Here is a 26823-nt window from a genome sequence, read left to right on the forward strand (position 1 = left end):
AATATACTGAAATACAGAAAATAGAAAGACAGACAGATTTATAATTATAAATCCTTTTGTACTTCTCAAAAGCAACTCCAGAATCTAGAAAACAATGGGTAAACAACAACAACAAAAGTTATTTTTCAACCTAAAATAGTATACCCAGTTAAGCTAACAATCAACTGTGAGGGTAGAATACACACATTTTTACACATATAAGTTCTAACAATCATTTACCCCCTATGTACTTTTTCTCAGAAGATAATACAAGATAATACACCAAAAAGAAGGAGTAAACAAAGAGAAAGATATGGAGTGCAGAAGATAGGAGATCCAATGAGAGAGAGGTCAAATAAATCCTCAATTATGAAGAGAAATCCTAGGATGAGAACCGTGCTCCAGATTAGAGCAGTAGCAACTCAGACGTCTTAGATAATGCATGACAAAGACAAGGCAATAAAGAAAAACAAGTCATACATATTAAGGACTGTCACCTTCATTCCCTCTCTCATTGTGCCATCTTTCTATCTTGACAAAACTACTAGTAAGTGTATTCTACCACAAAAGAGGAAGACATGGGGTTCAGGAAAATGAAAATCCAAATGAGGAGAAAGCTGAAGGAAATCCCCAGGATGACCACAAAAGGAAGTCCCAGGATCACAACTGCAACAGAACCAAACAACAACATGGTATAACAAAAGTTCCTGGGAAGTCTCAGAGTGTCTCTTTCTATCTCTATCTCTATCTCACACGCAAGCATATGCACACACACATTCTGGAATTCATAGATTAGCTGATGAAATTGCCATGGTGTGCAATTGTACTGAAAGTTATTGCAAGATGTAAGAAGAAACAGATATTGGTAAAAGAAAAGCCATGTAAAATTAAGAAGAAGCAAAGCAATTATTAGCTTTAGAAAAAGAAGTACAAATGTAATCATAGTATTACACATTACAATAATCTGATAGGAAGACTTGGACAGAAAATAATAATGTAAACACTAAATATTGGTTTCACCAAAAACTTTAACTCTACTAGAAGGATGGGGAAATAGGAGGAGAGAGAATGGAAATATATCAGAGCTAAATCCTCTTACCATTCCTAGCTACCATAATAGGAAGTCAAAGGACAATGGCAAAAATAAGTGAATCCAGTATGGATGTATAATGTTCTCATCACAAAAATAATAACTATGTGAGGTAATGATAGGTTAATTAGCTAGATTTATTCATTTAACAATGTATATATATATATACTTCAAAACATCACGTACATGCTAGCTATGTATAATTTTCTGTCAATCAGAAAACCACAAATACAAAAAACTAAATGAACCAGATATTTAGAAATATGAAGATACAAAAACAGACGCATATAAAAACCAGAAGAAGAAATGGCTAGAAAAAGAGTCAAAAGTTGTTGCCTCTGGGGAAGAGGACTTGGAGAATGGAGAAGTGAGGAAGAGTAGGACAGAACCACTATATTTACAATATGTCTTTTAGTACTATACAACTTTATATACTTAGTGTGTACATTATGCTAATCAAAATCAAAATATTTAAAATCCCTGGGTTCTATGAGATGCCATAATGCCTGATTTTGTCCTATATTTAAATAAGATATTCACTTTGAATATCTAGTTTACTCTCCTTATAAATGCTTACAGTTTACAAAACTAACCCTCCTACTTAGTTCCCAAAATGCATTATAAAATTTCTCAGACTTACAATAGGGGTGGAAAACTATAGCCCTTTGGTTAAATTGGCCTTCTACCTGTTTTTGTATGATCTGTGAGGTAAAAATGATTTTTACATTTTTAACAGTTAAAAAAATCAAAAGAAGAATATTTTGTAATGTGTAAAATTATATGAAATTCATATGTCAATATCCGTTTGTTTGTTTACATTTGCTTGCCTTTTTTTTTTTTTTTTTTTTTTTGCTACAGTGGCAGATTTGAGTAGTTGTGACAGTGACCATGTGGTTAGCAATATTTGCTATCTGGCCTTTACAGTAAACATTTGCTGACATGTGACTTAGAAACTCAGCATCAAAGGAAGGGTACATGTGGGATCATATCTCTTCTTTTATCACTCTTCTGAAATCATATTCTAGAAATACATACACTTAAAAGCAAACATACACTCCAAACTATCAGAAAGTCACCTCCTGTAGCTTCATCAAAGCTTTGATCAAATTTCATAATAAAAATTACGTGGCATCCCCCATTCCCTAGCCTTATGATTTGTGAATCTGAACTTATAGCCTGTAGTATTCTCAACAGGAGCAAAAATAATTAAAACTTACTTAGGACTTCACTATAAGAAAATGCTATCTGGGGATGCCATCTTCCAGTCTCTAGCATTACTGTCAGTAGGAAGAGAGGGAAATTAGGAAAGTAGATGACCCAGAAAAGAAGAAAGTAATTAGAAACTAGTAATATCCTGATTTTCTTCACTACTAAAGAGTCTTTATCTCCCAAAGATAGTACTACAGGCAACTCTTGGAAAATGAAAACAGAAATGTATTTTTTCATCATTTAATTTGAAATCTAGATCTATTCTCTATAAAATTGATTCTAGCAAGGTACTTTGCTTTTGAGATCTTTTCATAGCAGGCCATAAGAACAATGGGACCAAAGTGGTCCCACTCTGAATCTGCCTCTCAGAAAATGAGATTAACAAGTTTTGGGTGGAGGAAGATGGATAGACATGGTAAACTGTTCTTTGCACTGTGAGTCTATGTTGGGATTAACCTAGTGAAACATTTCCACTCACTTACCTGGACCTTCCCTGTTCCTGTAATCTGAGATGCAGATACTGTGATCCCTCTGTCTTAGTCCATTTTGTGTTGTTTTAAAGGAATACTGAGGTTGGATAATTTCTAAAGGAAAAAGGTTTAACACAATTCTGATGGCTAGAAAGTTCACGACTAGGCATCTGCATCTGATGAGGGCCTCAGGTTGCTTGTACTTATGGTGGAAGTTGAAGGGGAGCCAGCTGTGCAGAGTTCACATGGAAAAAGAGGAAGCAAGACAGAGATGGGGGAGTTGCCAGGGTCTATTTAACAACCAACTCTCTTGGGACCTAATAGAATGAGAACTCATGTCTGAGGGAAGGCACCAGGGATCTGTCCCCATGACCCAAACACCTCCCATTAGGCCCCACCTCCAACAGTGGCGATCAAATTTCAATATGAGGTTGGAGGGGACAAACATCTAAAACCATAACGCTCTATTTTTAGGGAAGTTCTTCAGGTTATGTTTCTCACTGATGCCAACTCCACCAGAATAAGTTCCTGGTCTTATTTCTGGATCGTGACCTAAAGATCATTACTTGTTACTATAGTATTCAGGGTTAAGGCTTCTTGTTAAACTGGGTTAAATTTTGCATTGTCCTGAGGAAAAAGCAGAAGTGAAAAATAAAGGACTTCTGTTTCCAGGGATTGTTAGCAACATTAAAGAAATTGCCAAAAGATTCTGGCCTGAAGCTAGAGCTAGGATCTACTGAGATATGGAATACAGAGAGTTAGCTGAAGGAACTTTCAATTTCTACTCAACTTTGCTGCGCTGGCTTCCACCTCCAATTTCATCCACTCCCATCATGACCTCTGCTGTGCTGCAATAGTTCATAACTTTAAGAAAAGAGGCAGATAAATACTGGGGACATGAGGCCTCAGGAAAGAATCACTAACCTATTCTCCCCCAAGTATTAGGAACCCAAAGAAAATATCAGTCTTCAGAAGACAAAACAGAGATGCCAGTGCAATCATTAACCCCTTCTTCACTGCTCACCATTCTATTTTCTGAAAGGTAATTCTCAAAAACTACTTATCAGTATTTCACACACTGAATGTGCCGTGTGTATTTGTCCTTATGGGAAATAAAGAGTCAACGAGCCCCATTCCTTCTCTCCAGCTCTGTCCTTCTAGGCTCCCCCCCTCCCTGATCACCTGAGTGCCCCATCTTACATGTTTTGTAAGCTTCCAAGATGTTTTCTGAAAGTTTTCTCTTCTGTCATGGTCACAAACTCTTCATTACTTCGTAGATTCTGCTACTGAACACAGGACTAGATTATCCTTAGGCAGAACATTAAGAATTTACTCCTGTGGTTCTGGTCTCAATTCTTTAAGGCATAGCTTCCAGAATTGAGTCAGACCTAATTCAAAGAAGCTATGGTAGGAAATCTCAGTGACAAAAGAGTTCCTATTCACGTTGAATTCCTGATTCCAGGGAGGACGTTCTTGAGTTTCCCCACAGGGTACTCTTCTGGCTCCAAAGTCTGGCCCTGAAGATATTATCTAGCTCATATTATAACTGCAGGCCAGGAGTGAGCCAGCTTCTAAGACAAGAGATACAGATTTTTAGAAGTATAGCATTATGCATATTGTAGAAATTAAATATCATCCATCCCATGGAGCGATACCATGTACATACTAGCATTCCATATTTCTATTATATACTCCCACTGACCATCCTCTCAGGGAGAGAGATCTTCCCCAGAACTTCCTCTAAAAGTTTCTATTCATGTTCTTACTTTTCTAGTTTTTAAATTACAATTCAGAAACATTTGGGGATTTAAAAAAAAAAAAAAAAGTTCAAAAGCCTTGAAACCAATGTCCCCTCTACCTGTGGTAAGTGCTTAATTCCAGTAAAAATCTCATTCATGTTCTACCACAGCCTTATGAAGTACTATTATCCCTATTCAATAGATAATAATACTTAGAGAAGTCATTTGATTATGTCATACTTAATGAGAGAGCTGGAACTTGAATCTAGGCTTTTCTAAGGCCAAGGCCTCTGCTCTTTCCATCTCCCAAACTGCTAGTCACCACTCAATTAGAGATTCAATTTCTAAAGGAATGCAGAAAGGAAAGAATGAAATACTTATGCTGCATTGCAGGATACAGTTGAATATATTTACCAATTTTAGAGGTTCTGTGCTCCTTGTCATTGAGGATTCAAACAGTTATTCCTCCCTTTCTGAGGTTCACAGCTACACAACAGATTCATGAGGAGCAGGAGACTTCAATCTGTCTAGGCAGAAAGGCAGATTCTAGCATCATCTTTTCCTGACACTGCCTCCCTAGCCTTTATTTACTCTCAAAGCTATGAGGAGCTATCTCCACATTTCACTGGCTAGCCTGGAGGCAAACCATGGGAGGGAGAACCCTGGATACTAGTTTCAATGCTGGTGTTATGTAGTGGTGGACCCTGGGCAGGCCCCTTTATTTCTCAGTTTCCTTTTCTGTGAAATGAGGGAGCTGGCCAAGACATGTTGTGGGGAGTCAAGCAATGGGTAAGGACCACAGATCCTCTGACCCATGCCATGTATTCCTTCCCTTCCAAGTCCCTATCCCACACAGTGGGTAATTGCTTCACTCCCAAAGCCCTTTACCATATTAAATTCAACAAACACCATATATCTACGGGCTTCTTTGTACCAAGCACTGTGCTTAACACCTTCACATATTTGGACTTTCTAGTTAGCACTCTCAGTTAAACAAAGAAAATGAAAGAAACAAAAACTTAATATAACCTCCCCAGAATGCTTAGGTGCGCAAAATAAAAGGCCCAGCCAAATTCTGGAACCCTCAGCAGTTTCATGGAAAGAGACTGAAGGAGAATAGGGTCAGTTCTTCACAAGGGTGAAAATCAGGAGCCTACCAAATTCTACCCCAGTAAGTCTACAGCCTCCCACCCATTCCTCATTCATCTATGTCTCATCAGTAAAAAGCACAACAACCTCCTCCCTCAGAGGCAGGCGCCTGCCATACCATTTTGAGGTGGAGCCACCTCTCAGGCTCCAGGACACAGGAAGCCTTGAGACCACATTTCCCACAAGCCACCTCTCAGCTTCTGGTCACAGAACGCCCTTCCCACAGAGGTGCGCATGCTCTGACCGTTCTGCTAGCCAAGCGTGAGCAGTCCGGGAGATTGATGTGTAGAGCAAAGCAGATAAACCCAGTCTTCAAGGGGCAGGAAAGGGGTACGCAACGGAATGGAAAGTTTCTACTTTTACTCACCGTAGGCACTCAGTCTTTCTCCAACATCTCTTGGGGTAGCCCTGTGGCCCTGCAAAATCATTGTGTCCGATGCCCCGGTTCTTGAGGACAGGAGGCTGTGTTCCCTCAGCTTTAGGGCAAAAAGGGGCAGGAGTCCAAGAAACGGGATTTGGTGAAATTACAAGGAAATTATTTGTGCAGTTTACGGAATTTTAGATTAAAGTGTAGTAGCCGGGGAGAAAATTGTGAAACTGATGTTGCAGACCTGAAAACTCCACTCAATTGCCAAAACAACAGTCTAGAGACTGAATCTCTAGTTTCTTCCCATTTCAAATCTGCAAGTCCAGTAGAGGCGCAAATAAGATCTGGCTTTTGCTCTCAAAGAGAGGAAGTAAGGAGGACAATTGAGCAATCGATAAATACTTACTAAACTATTCTGCAGGCAACATGGATGCTGAGGTACAATAATAAATAAAACACTGCCCTTGCTCTCAAGCAGACTATTCTGAGAAGTGATGATTGTTGTGATATGTGATATGGTTATGAAATACAAGGACGCCTAACCCAGATTGTTGAGGTGGAGGAGGAAAGAGTCATGGAAAGCTGCCCAGGGAAAGCGACGGGTGTGAATTAAGTCCTGGAGTGTCCTAGATTTGGAAAAAACTTCAATACTCATCTGCGCACAAAATTAAAGTTCAGATCGATTAAAAAGCTAAATATCTTTCTTAAAAACTAGTAAAAAAAAGATTAAAAGAAAATATGGAATTTTTTTTATGTTCGAGGAAAACAAGTCAAAGGAGAAGACTAATAAAATTGACAACATAAAATTAGGAACTTAGAAATAACAGAAGATGCCATAAACAAGGTTAAGAGACCAAAGAAAAATAAGGAGACACTATCTGTATCATGCATGAAACCAAAACATTAACATCCAAATGTCCAAAGATACCAGGAAACACACCTGTAGGCAAACAGAGTTGGGTCTGTTACTTGTTGCAACAAGAGAGATTGTGCACCAAGGGGAGCCTGTGGGATATTTCAGTAAGAGGGAGTTAAGAGGGGACTCTTTTGGGATTTGGGCTTGTGTTAAAAGTTGGGGAGAGTCTGTCAGGAATCGAGGCAATTCTGTGATGAGATATCTTAATTATTATCTAGTAGGTGGGAGGAATCCAATAGAACTAAAGCTGAAATTGATAAAACTATATCAGGCTCTCCTGTTAGCTGGAAGAAGAGGATGTTTGGTCATTTTTGTGATTTGCACAGTGTTCTTGTTTTTATCTTTGCTCAGATGTGATTAGAGAGTGGACCTATTTTAGTCTTACTCCATCACAAGTCACAGAATAACTTTAATAACCTTGTCTGATGTTGGTGTTCTCTGAAATTGTTTATGTTAAGTAGGGAATAACTGGCCTAGGTTCTAGTTGCAGGCTAACTTCTATCTGACATCTGTCATTTTTCTTTCTCATACAATACATAAAGAGTAAAAAATTAGAAAAGGACAGGAGCAAGAATTCACAAAAGAAGATATAAAAATGATTAGTTAAACACACAAAAAGATGCTCAACTGCACCATTAGTGAAATGCAAATTAAAACAATAAAACACTGTTGACAGTAATTTAAACTAGTCCAGCCTTTTTGGAAGGCAATTTGTCAATGTCTACCAAAATATTAAATGCATATACCCTTCATCTAGAAATTCCATTTCTCAAAATCTCTCCCAGAAAATTATATACACATGTACACAAAGAGGAATATAAAAGGACATACATTGTAGTATGTTTGCAATATTAAAAACTAAAAATCCTAAATAACTGTCAAAGGGGAATAATTAAATAAATTCTGGAATACTGTGAAATAGTTTGATTTTATTTAACTTCCCATTATTTAATTTTTAAAAATATGTAAAAGGTAATATTTATGTCTCTAAATATTTATAGGTCTAAATAACAACACAGGAAAATACTTATGACATAATGTTTGGTAAAGAAAACAGCATTTATATTTGTGCATCAGTATGATTTCAAGTGTTTTTTAAAAAACTACTTGAAGGAAAAAAAGATTTAGAAAATATTCCCAAATGTGAATAGTATATTTGGATGATGGGGCTATGGGTAATTTTTTTCTCCTTTCTAATTCTCCCATTTCCAACTATGATTAATCACTACGCATTTCCATTGAAAATGAACAAGAACATTTTTAAAATGTAGCAGCCTGCATCACATCAGCAGGCACTAATCCAGGCTAGCTGGCCTGGCTAAATGACCATCAAAGAATAGAACCTACACAGAAAAGAGCTCACATGGGAAACAAAATTTTCCAAAAGTAGCCAGTCTCTATGACCCATTTTTAAATTATGCAGTGGCTTGCTATAGACAGTCTGGTTACTCTTACACACAAATGCTGCCATGTTCCAAACTGACATTAGTGCATGTTAACATTGCTTTAAAAGGCCTTTGTTATTTTTAATTACTAAGTCTTGTGAGCATCTGACTCTCTTATTTTAATCCTTGAGACTTACCCCACCCTAAATTTTATCTCAATTCTGAGCTTTGCTGGAGAGGGTCAAGGATTAGGAAAGATTTCAGAAATAAAGTCAGGGAGGACTATATAGTATATTCATAGGATATATAATCTATTCACAATCAAAGTATTTTAAATTTTCCTATAGACTTCACTTTCACTGAAGCATAATTTTCATGTTTTCACTTTCTTCTGGGATATCTCCTTTAATCAGCTCAAATGCTCTATCAGCTCAAAACCAAATATATCACTTCCTCTCAGAATGAGCCATTATTTGCTAATTAATGCAGAACTTTGAAATGAATATGATCAAACCACAGGCCTACCCCATGTCAATGCACAAACAGCCTGGCTGGCTGTTTAAAATTTTGACAAAAGTGTATCCCTCAGTTGCAGATCTCATTTGACATTATTCAAGTAATTTCCACAAAAGTAACTTGATTTCTCTATGTGGTAACTAACTGTATATTACCACTAAATCAAGAATCAGAATATGTTTTAACCCATATAAAATATTAACATGGAAACTATAGTAAAACTTACTAAATTCTTACACACATCCTTGCACTTTTTAATTCCCAAATATTTCCTAAATGATAAAGACATTGTTCTTAAGACCAAGAATTATTTAATAGTTGAAGCAAAGATAAGGAACATCTATATCTGGGAGTTTTTGTTACACTAACAAGAAAGCCCACATAATAAAATTTCATACCCTCTGTGTTTCCCAGCAATAAATTTTATTTTTGATTTAGCAATTTTACTCTGTTGTCCTTTTAGGATTATTTATGCTTAGTAGAATTATTTATCAGGTCATATTTTTCCTTTTTCACCTAATATAACTTATTTCATACTTCAAAAAATAAATTTGTGATAGTATAATGGGTCTAATAACCAATGATGTCAATAGAATTTGGTTAGAGTTGTACCCTTAATTCTTTTGTTCAATCAATTAAAACACCAATCAGTAGCTGAATTAAGTCTGGGAATCCAAATAAAGAGGCAGTCATTCAATGATGAAGTGTATTCTTCTATTTAGAATGGAAAACTTTCCAAAAAATTATCTGGAGTTTCAGTGGGGAGGGTTTAAGGAGAGGATAGTTTCAAGGACACATGAAATAGAAGAGGGAACCAGGAAAAGGTTATAGTCAAGGCCAGCCTGGGATACTCAAGGTGAATCAATTAAGGATATTAAAAACCCTGTCAACAATACCAACGTGGTAACTTTCCCATTCATTTCACAATCTATATGGATTTGGCCTATAATGCTTTGCAGATAATTAAGATTTCATTTGGTTTGTAAAAAAAAAGTATTAGTCACCTGTCAATAGCACCAGTCACAGGATATATCCTTCACATAGTAGTTTCTTGGGAAGATACGAGATACTTAACTCAATAAAATTTTTTTGCATATCAACTGATTGTGATATTGTATGAAGGCACTCTTTTGTTGATGGCATTATTATGTCTGCTAAATTAATGGCTAGAATAGAAAATTCTGACAGTAGGAAGCATTGTATTTGGATTTCTCATCCAGCATTTTTGAGTGGTGTGAGTTACCAAGGATACCTGCTATGGTCTCATCCAAAAAAACAAAAGAGTTAATGAGATTTCATAAAGGGTTCCTGATTAGGACTCAGTCACTGGGTTGCAGTTAGTGATATGGTTGTACAGACTTCTCTGGGACAGAGGCCTCAATTTATAAGGGCTCAACAACACGAGGTGATATTAACATTTGTCATCTACTAGTTTTTTTAAATCTTGGGGGCAAAAGAAAACAAACTAATGGTCCCTGCCCATGATTATTTTACAAGGGCTTAACACAGTTTTCCTGTTTAGTGTGGCCATCATACTTATTTGGGCAAATGGTCATTTTAAATGTGTAATATGCAGTAGAGCCAATTTTTCCTTAAAAATATGTCTCTTTTCTCAACTCCTCTTACATTTAAAGAATGGCACAAAAATTATATTATATGAAAAAGTGTATGGATTTGTTTTATTGCTTAACCTATGAAATGGGTCCCACTATTACTGGCAATAAAAACAGGCCATCTCCAATGGGGAACAAAGTATTATTTATCTGAAAAGAGAAGAAAGTTTAATCTACCCACAGTGAAATATTATAAAATACAAAATCATAGAAAACTTAGTATCTTAGAATGAGTCTTATACATTTAACAGATACTAGCAATGAAGGGGACAGCAGTGTGTTGGTATAAACTGAACTTCATTTTCCTGAACTCCATTTCCACTTGTCATTCCTATTTCATCTCTGGAAAAAAGTATAGAAACAAAGGCATTGAAGGTGTTATTCTACAGACTCAAAGCCTGGTCAAACCCACTATAATTGACGTGATACAAGTTTCTACATCTTATGTCAGCACTGAGCCTATAAAAAGCCATACCTTCAGAGATTAATATAGTATTAGAAGGAGTAACCTTGAAAACTAATCATTTCTATGTTGTCAAGCCTATGGTCTCCAAACTTCTAGGAGTTCATAAACAGCTTTCAATATTTCAAATGTTCTAAAAGAAATCACATAGCTATTTAAGTCTGAACTTGCCATATAAAATCTTATTTCTTTGTTTTTGGGTGAAATATCAACTCAGAGTGGCAATCATGATTATATATGCTAATCAGAAACCAAAATGTCTTTGGCTAATGAAATATAGAAAGCAAACAGTTTCTTAATAAATATAGTACTTAAAAAGGCAAAACCGGGGAGGAGGATCAAGATGGCAGAGGAGAAACACCGCCAGAAAGAGTGTTTCTGCAGAAAAGACAGATTCTAGCAGAAATTAGAAAAAAGAAGCAAGAAGGCGAGCATACAGCAGATGAGGGCCGGAAGGAGGGGTACCTGAGACCCCAGGAGACTCCACGGGAGGAGGCTGCGGAGGAGAACTGGAAGCTGAGACCGCGGGAGCAGCCCGGAGACCAGCGGGAAGGGTAGGTGGATAAATCACCTTCCCTCTCCCCTGCATTTGGGACTGCTGGTGGGCTCCCCAGCGGGTGGAGAGACCTGCGGACACCAGGCCAGAGACGGCCGCTGCCAGCTAGTGGTGAGCCTAGCGGACACGGCACCAGACTCCCAAATCCCTTGGGGCACCTCCGTGTGCACAGACCCGAGCCGCGCAGCAGGCGCCATATTGCCTCCTTCTCCCCTCCACCGACCCTACCTGCGGCTGCCCAGAGAGACAATACAGCCACCAGCTGGAGGCACCTCCAGGGAACAGGACCTTCCCTTTTGGGACCCTACAGCTGACTAAGGGGAACTCAGACTGTGAGCTCCCTACCCGCCAGCCCTCCCAGGTGCTGCTGGCACGGTGTTCCCAGGAGAACGGTGCCGACTCAGAGGCTGAGAGACACAGACACAGCTTGGGCTCCCTGTGGGTGAATTGGGACTGGAACTCCTCTCCCTGGCAGGGATACAGTTTGAACTCTGGGTCCCAGAGGTCGGACCTGCAGACCAGATCCCGTGCACCAGGTCTAGCATTGCCCGGGGCACAGAAGGAATATTTGTGAACAGCCTGTTGAGGTGTGTGTGCCTCCAGGGGCAGATCAGTGTCCTAGAGGGCAAAGGGAGGCTGTGCGCCCAGCCCAGGCAGCATTTCTGCGCAGGGAACCTCCCCGCCCACACCACAATCCGGGGAGGCCTGGTGACGTGTGGTCTGGCCTGCTGGCAGAGGCCCAGGAGTAGCTGCGGAGTTGAGGAGGGTGGAAAGAAGCGAGGCCTGCTCCAGACTGCCGGTCTCAGACAGCCCCACCCCCACAAGCAGACTTTCTGGCTGAACGGGACCATTCCAGGCCCGCCCTGACAGCTTTTCCTGGAAGCAGAGAACAGAACTTTGACCCCTGCTAACGGCATTGGTGGTGCCTGAGGGCAGGCTTACCCAACCCAGCTCCGCCCAGAACAAGAGCTGATAACAGGACACAAAAACAACAGCATAGCCTGTTCCTCCAAGCAAGCGCCACCTACTGACAGGGACGGCATCCTGCACAGCCTTTTCACGGCACCCACTGACTCATTATACAGGGAGTGGTCAAATCTCACCCACAGACACCACCTAACGGCTCAGAAACTAAACAAGGCATGTGAATACCCAAACAAAAACCTAAAGGAAAGAAACAACAACTGATCGACATGGGAAGAAATCAGCGAAGGAACTCAGGAAATATGAAGAACCAAATGGAAAACACAACCCCAAAGAGGAGCACCAGCCCCCTAGAAACGGACACCAACCCAAATCAGGCAACCAAAATGACAGAAGAGGAATTTCGTATGTGGATCATAAGAACACTCACCGAGCTGCAACAACAACTCAATAACCAACACAAAGAAACCACAAAAAGTCTCCAGGACCTAGAACAAAAGTTCACTAAAGAAATAGACACAATGAAGAAAAATTTAACTGAACTCCTGGAAATGAAGAATCAATTCAGGGAACTACAAAATACAGTGGAAAGTCTCAAGAACAGGGTAGATCAAACAGAAGAAAGAATCTCAGAGATTGAAGATAACACCCTCCAACTAAATAAAACCATCACAGAGATAGAGCAGAGAAACAAGAGAAAAGAAAAGAGCAAAGCCTACAAGAGATGTGGGATTATGTGAAGAAATCTAATGTGAGGGTCATAGGGTTACCAGAGGGGAAGAGGACAACACCCAAGGGTTGGACAAGCTATTTGAAGATATAATAGAGGAAAACTTCCCAGGCCTTGCTCAAAATCTCGATATACAAGTTCAAGAAGCTCAGAGGACCCCTGGGAGATTCAATGCAAACAGGAAGACGTCACGACATGCAGTCATCAGACTGACCAAAATATCAACTAAAGAGTCCCTTCTAAGAGCTGTAAGACAAAAGAAGCAAGTGACATACAAGGGAAAGCCAATTCGAATAACACCAGACTTCTCTAATGAGACTTTACAAGCAAGGAGAGACTGGGGCCCCATTCTCACTCTTCTGAAACAAAACCATGCCCACCCTAGAATCTTATTCCCTGCAAAACTAACCTTCATATATGAAGGAGAAATAAAGACATTCTCAGACAAGCAAAGGCTCAGAGAATTCACCGAGACAAGACCAGCCCTACAAGAAGTACTCAAAACAGTGTTACACACGGAACACCATAATAAAAACTCACGAATATGAAAACAACCAAAACCCAAAGATTAAAGGCCAGATAATGCAATGGCTCAAGAGAGAAATCAAAGCAACAACATCCAACCCAACAGAATGAACAGTAATCTACCTTACCTATCAGTTCTCTCAATAAATGTGAATGGCTTAAACTCTCCACTCAAGAGACATAGGCTGGCTGAATGGATAAGAAAATACAGGGCCAAATATATGCTGTCTTCAGGAAACACATCTAACCTGCAAGGATGCATATAGACTAAAAGTAAAAGGGTGGAGATCAGTATTCTAGGCAAGTGGAAGCCAAAAGAAGGCTGGCGTGGCAGTTCTAATTTCAGATGATTTAGTTTTTAAACAAAAGTAGTGAAAGACAAAGAGGGTCATTATATAATGGTGAAGGGCACAGTTCAACAAGAAGAGATAACAATTTTAAATATATATGCACCCAACTTAGGTGCACCCAGTTTCATAAAGTAAACCTTACTGGATCTAAGCAAATGGATTAATAGCAACTCCATAATCACCGGAGATTTCAACACCCCACTGACGGCACAAGACAGATCCTCCAAACAGAAAATTAATAAAGAAATAATGGACTTAAACAAAACCTTGGAACAATTGGGTCTGACTGACATCTACAGGACATTCTACCCAAAATCCACTGAATATACGTTTTTCTCATCAGCTCACGGGACATTCTCTAAGATTGACCATATCCTAGGACACAAAGTAAATCTCAAGAAATTTAAAAAAATAGAAATCATCCCATGTACCTTCTCAGATCAGGGGGATAAAAGTAGAAATCAACCCTAACAGAAACTCACATTTCTACACAAAAACGTGGAAATTAAACAACCTCCTACTAAATGATTACTTTATAAATGAAGAAATCAAGATGGAAATAAAAAAATTCTATACTCCTACACTGCTGGTGGGACTGCAAATTAGTTCAACCTCTGTGGAAAGCAATATGGAGATACCTTAAAGCGATACAAGTGAATCTACCATTTGATCCAGCAATCCCATTGCTGGGCATCTATCCAAAAGATCCAATGACACTCTACAAAAAAGACACCTGCACTCGAATGTTTATAGCAGCACAATTCATAATTGCAAGGCTGTGGAAACAGCCCAAGTGCCCATCAATCCAAGAATGGATTAATAATGTGGTATATGTATACCATGGAGTACTATTCAGCTCTAAGAAACAATGGTGATATAGCACATCTCATATTTTCCTGGTTAGAGCTGGAACCCATACTATTAAGTGAAGTTTCCCAAGAATGGAAAAGCAAGCACCAGCAAATTGGTATTAACTGAACAGCACCTTAGTGGTCACATAGGTACTGCAGTAATAGGGTATTGGGCAGGGGGGAGGGGGGCAGGTATATACATATATAATGAGTGAGATGTGTACCATCTGGGAGATGGTCATGCTGGAGGCTCAGACTTGTGGGGGGAGGGGGGAAATGGGCATTTATTGAAACCTTAAAATCTGTACCCCCATAATATGCCAAAATAAAAATAAATAAATAAATAATAATAAAAAAAAGCTAATGACTATCAATGAGATGGTTAATAAATGGTTAGAACTGAAAAAAAAAAAAGGGAAAACCTTTCAAAGCATGGGACCCAAGGAAGAAAAATAATAACAGGTTAGGGCTCTTGGTGGTCCAACTGCTATAGTTCAACCTGCCCATTTTGGGGACACCTAGATGGAGAAGGTGAAATGATTTGCCCAAAGTCATTCCCCTAAGGAACACCCAATTCGGCAAAGCTATTTTTCAACTGTAGCACAATACTGTTCTATGCCTGCTTACTCTTTACATCAAAGAAGAACATGAAGCTGGTAGTCAGCCTGATGGTGGAGCGGTGTATTTTTGTAAACTTCAGTTGCTTTCTCTGATGAGTAATCTTAGTCATTATCCTCAGCCAGTTTTCCACTCCTATTAGATAGAAATATTAATCTGTTAATATTTTTTATAAGAACTGCAGTTTTGGCCGGGCACGGTGGCTCACGCCTGTAATCCTAGCACTCTGGGAGGCTGAGGTGGCCAGATTATTCGAGGTCAGGAGTTCGAAACCAGCCTGAGCAAGAGCGAGACCCCCGTCTCTACTATAAATAGAAACAAATTAATTGGCCAACTATATAGAAAAAATTAGCCAGGCATGGTGGCGCATGCCTGTAGTCCCAGCTACTGGGGAGGCTGAGGCAGAAGGATTGCTTGAGCCCAGGAGTTTGAGGTTGCTGTGAGCTAGGCTGACGCCACAGCATTCACTCTAGCCTAGGCAACAAAGTGAGACCCTGTCTCAAAAAAATAAATAAATAAAAGAACTGCAGTTTTGATAAGAATTGCAAGTCAATCACTCCTTTAACACACTGCCTGAAGTTCAGTAAATTCTACTTACCTAATATTATTATTAATAGATATGCCTGGCCGGGCACGGTGCACAGTGGCTCACGCAGGGTGGCTCACGCCTATTATTGGGTATGACCCAATAATCTGTTTAACAAGCCTTTCAGGTGTTTTGAATGCACAGCCAAAGTTTGGGAATTAAGTTCTAACATGACAAAAGTGAAAACTGAAATTCCCCTGAAGATAAGTATACTTATAAGCACTTTGTTATGTTCATTATATGCACGTTTTTAAGGCATAAACTAGCAGTAAACTAGCAGTAATACTGGCAGTTAATTTTAATAACATGGCTAGCCAAAAACTTGCAGATGGGCTGGAGAATGGAGTAAAGAAAAATCCTGAGTGCTCCCAGCCATTCCATAGGCACACCAAACCAAGAACCTGTGGTAGGAAGGATCATCAAAAGAGGGAGGAAACACTTGCAAGCAGGAAGTGTTATTGCAAGTGTTATTCAAAAATCTGAATATGTCTCTACTATGCCATTCTTTCTGACTACATGCCTTGTTTTCTATTCTCTGCCCAGCCTAGTTCTTTGCTTAGCAACTTCTCCTCAATTCCAAGAGTCTCCTCAGGTGTCCACTTGGCCAGTATATTTCAATCCCCAACCTCGCAGAAATAACCCCCTTTCTCTGTGTTCCTTCTGCTCTGTGGCCTTTATCCTAATACACACATTTTGCCCTTTGACTATTCTTCTTTTCTTCTTTTTTTCTCTACTTCTCTCCAGGGGCAGCTGCTGTTTGTGGGCAGGTACTAAAGCGCTCTTTTCTTTTTTCATTTTTTTTATATGAAATAATACTTAAATAACAATGAAACATGAAACACTTAAACTTAGAGAAGTTTAAAAGAAAATAGTCTTGATAATAAAAAGGCAAATTTTAACATACTCCACAAATATTTTATAAATAGAGCTTCCTGTTAGTAGTAAGCTAATTATTTAAGGCTATGCAACTGCATTTTTAAAATTTCAAGATATTAAGGGGTATATTTTTGATACAAGGCTTGAGTCAGGATTAGAAATGTGCCCATCACCGAGTAGTGTTCTTTGTACCCGGTAGCTGGGTTTTTACCACTCCCCTCCTTCTCCCTCCCCCGACCCTCGTTTGATTTCCAACGACTTTTACTTCCTTCTGTGCACTTGTGTGCCCAACCTCTAGTTCCAATTTATTAGAGAGCACATGTGGTGTTTGTTTTTCCATTGTTGAGTACTACTCAGCCATAAAAAAGGATGAATTAATGCCCTTTGCCGCAATTTGCAAGCAACTGTATACCATTATCCTAAAAGGCCCTTTTCAACTTACCCACAGTCTCTGAGGAGCCACTACTACCCTCCGGCCTCGGAAAAAGCAGACGGTGGTGGGCGGGGCCAGGGGAACCGCTGCTCTCATTGGCCAACGTGCACTTCCTGCTGCACGGAGACTCCTGGGAGGAGAGCTCCAGATTTTTTTTTTTTTTCCTTCCTCTTCTCTGGAAGCACTGCAGGGTAATTTCTGGGCTTCGCTGCTTTGGGGCTTGTAGTTTCACTGTGGCAAGGCCCATCCACTGCCTTTCTGCGTTCGCCAGGCAGCTCTGGGAAAGTGGAAGTGCGGTTCTTCTTCTCTGCCTGCTATGAAAAAGATTTCCCAGCCCCGTGAACCATCCTTTTAATTTGGGACTCCCCTGGCCTCCTGAGGGCCCTCCACCTCCCAGGCGGGCTTTCTGAATATGTCTCTCACTGTTGTAAGCCCTCGCTTCTAGAGGTGGGAAAGATTTAAGAATTTTTGAGACTGGTTTGTTTTCAGAAGAGCCGGGGATGGAGGTTTTCTGAAGACGAAGCTTCTCCAGGAATAGAAGAGGCAGAAGGAGACTCATTATGTGATCAGTGTGGGTAAAGTGAACAGGAGGAAGATAGGATAAGCAGAGGATGTGTTGCCCACTGAGTTTTCTTTGGGGAAATTTCCCTTTAAGAATGAAAAGACCCGTACATTTTTATGACTACTAGAGAAGCAGTCCTCCTCGGAATTTTAACTTAGTTAGTAAAAAATTCTCTTCCTCCCCTCAATTTTCTCTTTTTAAGAAAGGCCTGCCCTAATTTCTTCAGAGTACATGCTTTTATTTTTTAAGGCGTTTGCTCCTTTAGGAATACTCACATTTTATTTCCTTTGTGTATTTTCTACTTTCTATGCAATGCATCTATATTGAATCAGCAAAATAGGATATAAATATTATTTTTAAAATAGTTGGAGTTCAGGAATTACAGACAAAACAGAATTATTTTGTCTCAACATATTCTTTCTTTTTTTTTTAAGGATTCAGGGTAACTTGGTCAATTTTATTCAACAAGAACTGCTGCTATTATTGATGCAAGACAAAGAAACTTGGTAACTGTGTCTTAAGGATTTTAAGGTGAATGGATCATGGAGAAAGGACCCATTTAGGTGAGGAGTATATGAAGAATGATTATATATGCGCAACTAGTGGATTAGGGAAAGTAGCAGCTGTATCTAAAAGTTTATAAAGTGCCAAAATAATAATTCTCAACAAGATAGGCATTTTGCAAAGTGAATTACTTGTAGTTTGGTCCCTGTCTTCTGGAAAGTCATATTTTAGGATCTTAAAATGAAATGTGAGATGAAGAAAGTTTTACCCTTTTCTGGATAATTAAGGCTTTCAGAAATTCAACTTTTTTGCTAATATTTAAAAATATTTTTTCTCTCCTAAAGCTTCATAGAGGCCCTAGAGACTTTTTTAAAAATAAAAAAGATTTTTTAAAAACTTTTGTTTTTAAAAATAGTTAAAAAAATAAATATAAACTATAATTTTAATTTGTTCTTTTGATAGTTGAAGGAAGCAGAATATAAGACAGTAAGTAGGACAGGAACGATGAAGGGGAATGTTTCCTAAGTATCCAGTAAGGGAAATTGGAAATGAGTGGCAGAGAAAGAGCATCTCAGTTTTTCTTTTTCTTTTCTTTTTTTTTTTTTTTGAGACAGAGTCTCACTTTGTTGCCCAGGCTAGAGTGAGTGCCCTGGTGTTAGCCTAGCTCACAGCAACCTCAAACTCCTGGGCTCAAGTGATCCTTCTGCCTCAGCCTCCTGAGTAGCTGGGACTACAGGCATGTGCCACCATGCCCAGCTAATTTTTTGTATGTATATTTTTAGTTGTCCAATTAATTTCTTTCTATATTTAGTAGAGACAGAGTCTCACTCAGGCTGGTTTCAAACTCCTGACCTTGAGCAATCCACCCACCTCGGCCTCCCAGAGTGCTAGGATTACAGGCGTGAGCCATTGCGCCCAGCCAGTTTTTCTGAAATCTAAGAAATGTGGAAGCTGATAGGTCAACAGGACTCCAGTGTAAGAAGAAAAACTTATCAAATATTTCAGCATCGTAAAATCTTAGTTGTAAAGATTTTCATAAAATCTCCAAAATTTTAAGTTGGAGTTATTCCTTGAGGAATTGGCAGATCACGTCTGCTATTTTTGCTATTTTAGAAGAGCAGTCTGGTTTTTGAAGAACAAAGCTGCTTCTGGTGATGGGGGTGGAGGTTGAAATACATGGGATTTGTTTCCAGGACTTGCTGTAATTTTGTGGCAGTTTGAGCGAGATAAACACTTATCTGGCACAATATATTGATAGAACTCTGTGTTTTTAAGAGTATAATTTCTGAATCAATTTAAGTGCTTTTTAAAGTTAGCTCTTTTATCTGTCCTCAACTAATGCTTAGTCTGCTCAGGACCTTCCCGGTCACCAGATGGGAAATGCAAAGGAGGAAGGGTTAGCTGCTGGGCTGCTGACAAGCTAATCAGAGGACTCAGTGACCTTCAAAGATAAGAACTGGAACTCACCCAGAAGAAGTGGGCTTTACTGGACCCTTCTCAGTGAACAGAAATAGGATGTAGGAGAACTAAGTTTTGTAGCTGGTTTGTGGTTGCAGTGTTGATGAATGATTCAGATTTCTAGCCTAGACTGTGGGTTTATGAATTTATTTCTTTTAGGATTTGTAGAGAAGGTTGTATCTCTCTTTGGCATATTTGTGAATATTAATGTCAAAGGAGACTTTTTGTATAATATCTAGCTATAAGAATAATTTCAGAGATCTTATACATATGATTATGTAGAACTTGTCCTCAGGAATGGGGAAGGTGGCAGAACTGTGTATGGGCTTTCAAACTTCTAGCACATGCATAATCATTTATAAAATGTCACCAAGAAAACACAAATTCAAAAAAAACTTAGTAAGAATTTTAGGACAGCAACTTCATCATTAAAACCCAAGCATGAACACCTGTGATAGTAAAATGCCTATAAAGCTGGCCTTGCTGATTACATTAAAGGATTTTTCTCCAATGTGAAAGATGAGGGATACCTATTCCTTAGGTGTTTCTGTTGTGTGGTTTCTCTTGTGTAAAATGAAAGGGTCATTCACATTGATGACATTCAGAGTGTTTCTGGTGTGATTGCTCATTAGTTACCTAAGGATAGAGAAATTGCCTCCTACTGATTGGTTACATTCATAAGATTTATGTCCATTGTAAATTCTCTCATGTGTCTCAGGGATGAAAGATCAATAAATGCTTTTCCACATTCATTAAATTCATAGAGATTGTCCTTGTTATGTACCCTTCTTATGCACACTAAGTGAAGAACTACATTGGAAGGATTTTCCATACTGATTACATTCATAGGGCTTTTCTCTAATGTAGTTAGTCATATTTCCTAAGGGTTGAAGTAACACTGAAGGTTTTCCCACAGTCATTGCATTCTATTTTGAATTCCGTTGTACACAATGAGGAGAAAGTTACTCCAGAAGGATTTTCCATATTGATTATAATTATAGAATTTTCTCCAGTGTGAGTTCTCATGTGTACATCAAATGTGAGTGCTTCCTGAATATTTTACCATAATATGACAGTCATAAGATTTCTCCCCAGTGTGAATTCTCATGAGTACAGTGAGAATATAACTTATACTGAAAACCTTTCTGTATCAATCACATTTATAGATATTCTCCCCAGTATGAATTCTCTTTTGCCCACTAAGGACAGATCTAATGCTAACGACTTGAAAACACTACTTGCATTCATAATGTTTTATTCTAATGTGAATTCTCAGATGTATCCAAAGGGATGAGTGATAACTGGAGGCTTTCCTACCGTCCATACATTCATAGGGTTTCTCTCCATTATGTATTCACCTTTGCATAGGAAGTTAAGAACTACTACTGAAACATTTTTCACATTAATTATATGCGGAGTATTTCTCATGAATTCAGTATGAATTTTCTTGTGTTGACTAAGGTTAGATCTTGGATTGATTACATTCATTGAGTTTTTCTCTAAGGTGACTTCCCTCTATTTTTGCACAATTGGGTGACTTTTACCTGAAAATATCCTGTTTAAGATTTGACCCTTTGGTTTTAAGTAGAACCTACAAATCTGGAGAGGTGCTTGGAGCATTTCACCCTTTTATGTCACCCACTCATATTCTTTATCTAACCAGGAGATCAAACTGGGTTTGCTGAATTTGTGGCCAAATATTGTTTCTGTAGTTCTCCTATATCCTATTTCTGTACAGGTTTCACTGAGAAGGGTCCAACAGAGCCCACTTCTTCTGGGTGAGCTCCACAGTCTTATCTTTGAAGGTCACTGAGTCAGTCCTATGATTAGCTTGTCAGCAGCCTAGCAGCTAACCTTTCCTCCCTTGTATTTCCCATTTGGTGACAGAGAAGGTCCTGAGCAGACTGAGCATTAGTTGAAGACAGATAAACAACTGCCATCCCTTGAGTCTGACTGTAAATTTTTTTGAAATATAGACCAATGAAATATAGACCAATTATTTTTTAAGTTGGAAAGATAAGACATAAACATTCAGAGTAAAAGAATTTTATTTCTTATATTTGGGTAGTCCTTGTTTATCTACCATCACTGCTTCTAAACCTTTGCAATAGTTCTGTGATATTGGTAAGAAGGTATTATTAGCCTTTATTTTTATTTTTTAGTTAAGGAAGTCAGATCCAAAGATATTAAAGTATTTATCAATTTCATATAGCTGGGTTTTTTTTATTTTTTGGTTTTTTTGAGACAGAGTCTCAAAGATACAAAGATACTCCTCTTTTTGTGCTCACTGTCTGTTTGTAGCAGGATCTTAGACACTTTAGGTGGCATTTTCCCATTGAACTGTGATTTTTCAGATGAAGACAGTTTGAGCCTGGATCTTCAATAGCCTCTTGTCCTTTTTGTGTAAATATATCTATGTGTATATGTGTACGTATGTACAGTAACATAAATAACAGTGTTTATGAAAAATCATTTCCTGAAACAATAAAGTTGAATGAGAAGAATGGCATCATTTCTTACATTCGGGTATACCTGTATTTCTTAAATAATAAGACTTGAAATTTGAAATTATTCCTTGATCCATGGGCTGCAGCATGAATGTTGTGTCAGAAAGCATGAAAACAACATTCATCTCCTTATACATCTCCATTGGAGCTCTTGGGTGACCAGGTGCATTGTCAATGAGAAGTAATACTTCAAAAGGAATCTTTTTTTCTGAGCAGTAGGTCTTAGTAGTGGGCTTAAAATATTTAGTAAACCATGCTATAAATAGATGTGCTGTCATCCAGGCCTTGTTGTTCCATGTATAGAGAACAGGCAGAGTAGATTTAGCATAATTCTTAAGGATCCTAGAATTTTCAGAATTGTAAATGAGCATTGGCTTCAACTCAAGGTCACCAGCTACATTAGCCCCTAAAATGAAAGTCTATCCTTTGAAGCTTTGAAGCATGGCATCGACTTCTCTCCAGCTATGAAAGTCCTAGATGGCATCTTCTTCCAATATGAGGCTATTTCATCTATATTGAGATATTTTGTTTAGTGTAGCTACCTTCATCAAGTATCTAACTAGATCATCTGGATAACTAGTTATAGCTTCTATATCAGCACATTCTTTACCTTATGCTTTTGTGGTATGGAGATAGCTTCTTTCCTACAACCACTGGCCTGTGTGGCCAGCAAATGTAGCCAGACCAGGAGATCATACAAATGGGCAAAATCCTGCTCCATGTGGTTCTGCCTTTCCATATGGAAAGCCTTCCTTGGTGCACTGTTCCTGTGCTGATGTATTAGTTCCCTGCTCATGGAAATCTTCAGGATCACAGTACTCTGCCCTGATTTAAAGACTGGGAGAAGTTACAGTGAGTGACTATAGATACCCTTGAATCTGAACTGCGCTTATGGAGCTAAACTCTCCCCTGCTCTATAGTGGAGGTATATAAGAGGGAGAGGGTCAACCTTAGAGAAAAAGGGAACCTAGCACAGTAGTTAAGAACTCAGGCCTTAGAATTAAGTAGACTTAAGTTTGATTCCAAACTCTACCACTTGCTGGTGTGTGACCTCTTACAAGCTCTGTCATTTTCTGTAGTTGTCCTTCACAATTTGGCTTTAACCTACCTTTCCAGTCTCATCTCGCGCTACTTTCCTTCTCATTGTCTGCCCTCCCTGCCACCACCCACCTGTTTTCAACCAGATAAAACTACCTGAGAGCTTCTTAAAAGGTAAAAGCTCTGGCCCTATCCCAGACCCAATGAATCAAAATCTGCATGTTATGAATATCCTAGGGTACTTGATTTGCACATTAAAATTTAAGAAGCACTGGTCTAAGCTACTTAGTGGAGGATTGATTCATGGCAGAAACTATGTCATAGTCCAGCCTGTGATTTCTGAATATATAAAACTGCACTCTGGAAAAGTATGGTACACTTTGCAGTTTGAAATATTCTTTGAATTATTCCTAACTAAACTGTGTCCAAAATAAGTATCCTTGAGAAGCTACTTGGTCCCCTTCATTTCCAACCCTTTGAAATTCACCCTGCTTCTTTATCTTGATCTGGGAGTTTCTGAATCTATAGAAAGTCTCCTCACCAGGGAGGAACTTAAGCAGACTCAGTAAAATGCTTGCTATGTATTAATATAATGAAGGATATTGTTAGGTACAGCATGGGAAATAGAAGTTCAAAGACTACCTAGCTCTCAGGGACCTTTTTTTTAAGTTGGAAAGATAAGACATAAACATTCAGAGTAAAAGAATTTTATTTCTTATATTTGGGTAGTCCTTGTTTATCTACCATCACTGCTTCTAAACCTTTGCAATAGTTCTGTGATATTGGTAAGAAGGTATTATTAGCCTTTATTTTTATTTTTTAGATAAGGAAGTCAGATCCAAAGATATTAAAGTATTTATCAATTTCATATAGCTGGTTTTTTTTTTATTTTTTTGGTTTTTTTGAGACAGAGTCTTACTCTTTCTCCTTGGGTAGAGTGCAGTGGCACCATCATAGCTCACTTCAACCTCAAACTCCTAGGCTCAAGGGATCATCCTGCCTCAAACCTCCCGACTAACTGGGACTATAGACATGTGCCATGATGCCCAGTTAATTTTTCTATTTTTAGTAGAGAAGGGTCTCATTCTTATTCAAGCTGGTCACGAACTCCTGAGCTCAGGTAATCCTCCCAGAGTTCTGGGATTACAGGCATGAGGCACTGTGTTCAGCCTCATATAGCTGTTAAAGAGCTAGGATATGTATCCATGTATTCCAGCTCCAAGTCCAATTATTTTTCTTTTTAAAAAATTATTGTGGCACATGGTACCCTTTAATACAAAGTTAATTTAAAGAAATAAAGAAACAGTATAGAAAAAATATAGAAATAAAAAGTCATATAGGATTGTGAAGTTATTGTGGTAGTTTAGAGGCAAGAAATTACTTGAAAGAGTTTTGGGACACCTCAGTGAAGAAACAGAATTTAGCAGGACCTTGAAAGATAAGGAGGATTTATATGGTCAGAGAAAGGGGATGGGCAATCCAAGAAGAGGATGGACAGCAGAAAAGTGCAAGCTATGTTCAAGAATAATGATGAGACGCAGGCGCGCATGGCGACAGGAGTTGTTTCCGGCCCTTTTGGTGGTCTGGGTTGGGGTGCTGGGGCGAAGAGAAAATGGAGACAATTTTGGAGCAGCAGCGGCGCTATCATGAGGAGAAGGAACGGCTTATGGACGTCATGGCCAAAGAGATGCTCACAAAGAAGTCCACGCTCCGGGATCAGATCAATTCTGACCACCGCACTCGAGCCATGCAAGATAGGTATATGGAGGTCAGTGGGAACCTGAGGGATTTGTATGACAATAAGGATGGGTTACGAAAGGAGGAGCTTAATGCTATTTCTGGACCCAATGAGTTTGCTGAATTCTATAATAGACTCAAGAAAATAAAGGAATTCCACAGGAAGCACCCAAATGAGATCTGTGTGCCAATGTCAGTGGAATTTGAGGAGCTCCTGAAGGCTCGAGAGAATCCAAGTGAAGAGGCGCAAAACTTGGTGGAGTTCACGGATGAAGAGGGATATGGTCGTTACCTTGATCTCCATGACTGTTACCTCAAGTACATTAACCTGAAGGCATCTGAGAAGCTAGATTATATCACATACCTGTCCATCTTCGATCAGTTATTTGACATTCCTAAAGAAAGGAAGAATGCAGAGTATAAAAGATACCTAGAGATACTGCTTGAGTACCTTCAGGATTACACAGATAGAGTGAAGCCCCTCCAAGATCAGAATGAACTTTTTGGGAAGATTCAGACTGAGTTTGAGAAGAAGTGGGACAATGGTACCTTCCCTGGATGGCCGAAAGAGACAAGCAGTGCCCTGACTCATGCTGGAGCCCATCTTGACCTCTCTGCATTCTCCTCCTGGGAGGAGTTGGCCTCCCTGGGTCTGGACAGATTGAAATCTGCACTCTTAGCTTTAGGCCTGAAATGTGGCGGGACTCTAGAAGAGCAAGCCCAGAGACTATTCAGCACCAAAGGAAAGTCCCTGGAGTCACTTGACACTTCTCTGTTCGCCAAAAATCCCAAATCAAAGGGCACCAAGCGAGACACCGAGAGGAACAAAGACATTGCTTTTCTAGAAGCCCAGATCTATGAATATGTAGAGATTCTTGGGGAACAGCGACATCTTACACATGAAAATGTACAACGCAAGCAAGCAAGGACAGGAGAAGAGCGAGAAGAGGAGGAGGAAGAGCAGATCAGTGAGAGTGAAAGTGAAGATGAAGAGAATGAGATCATTTACAACCCCAAAAACCTGCCCCTTGGCTGGGATGGCAAACCCATTCCCTACTGGCTGTATAAGCTTCATGGCCTAAACATCAACTACAACTGTGAAATCCGTGGAAACTACACCTACCGAGGACCCAAGGCCTTCCAAAGGCACTTTGCTGAATGGCATCATGCTCACGGCATGAGATGTTTGGGCATCCCAAACACTGCCCACTTTGCTAATGTGACACAGATTGAAGATGCTGTCTCCTTGTGGGCCAAGCTGAAACTGCAGAAGGCTTCAGAGCGATGGCAGCCAGACACTGAGGAAGAATATGAAGACTCCAGTGGGAATGTTGTGAATAAGAAGACGTATGAGGATCTGAAAAGACAAGGACTGCTCTAGTGTTCAGGGATGTAGCTCATCTTTTGGGCTTGCCCAGGCTCCCCTGAGATCTGCATTTTCTATTTCCTTCAACCAAATGCTCAGAGACCCTTTACTATGTACTCTTATGGTCTAGCAGCATGCATCTTGTAGAAACAAGGCATGCTGACAAAAAGCAGGGTTGAGATGTGTTTTATCTTTGTTTTATATTTAAAAAGATTCTGCCGGAAAAAAAAAAAAAAAGAATAATGATGAGATCAGTGTCCTTAGACGATTTGAAATCTGTTTGTTCCAATCCAATTGAATGAGGCA

At 39.2% G+C, this 26823-nt stretch overlaps 1 pseudogene; it reads left to right on the top strand.

Moving 5' to 3' along the window:
• Nucleotides 1-24958: 24958 nt before the first annotated feature.
• On the top strand, nucleotides 24959-26601 carry LOC105866176 (splicing factor 3A subunit 3 pseudogene; annotated as a pseudogene).
• The last annotated feature ends 222 nt before the right edge of the window (nucleotides 26602-26823 follow it).

Source organism: Microcebus murinus, chromosome 10 (assembly GCF_040939455.1).
Source record: "Microcebus murinus isolate Inina chromosome 10, M.murinus_Inina_mat1.0, whole genome shotgun sequence".
Lineage (NCBI taxonomy): Eukaryota > Metazoa > Chordata > Mammalia > Primates > Cheirogaleidae > Microcebus > Microcebus murinus.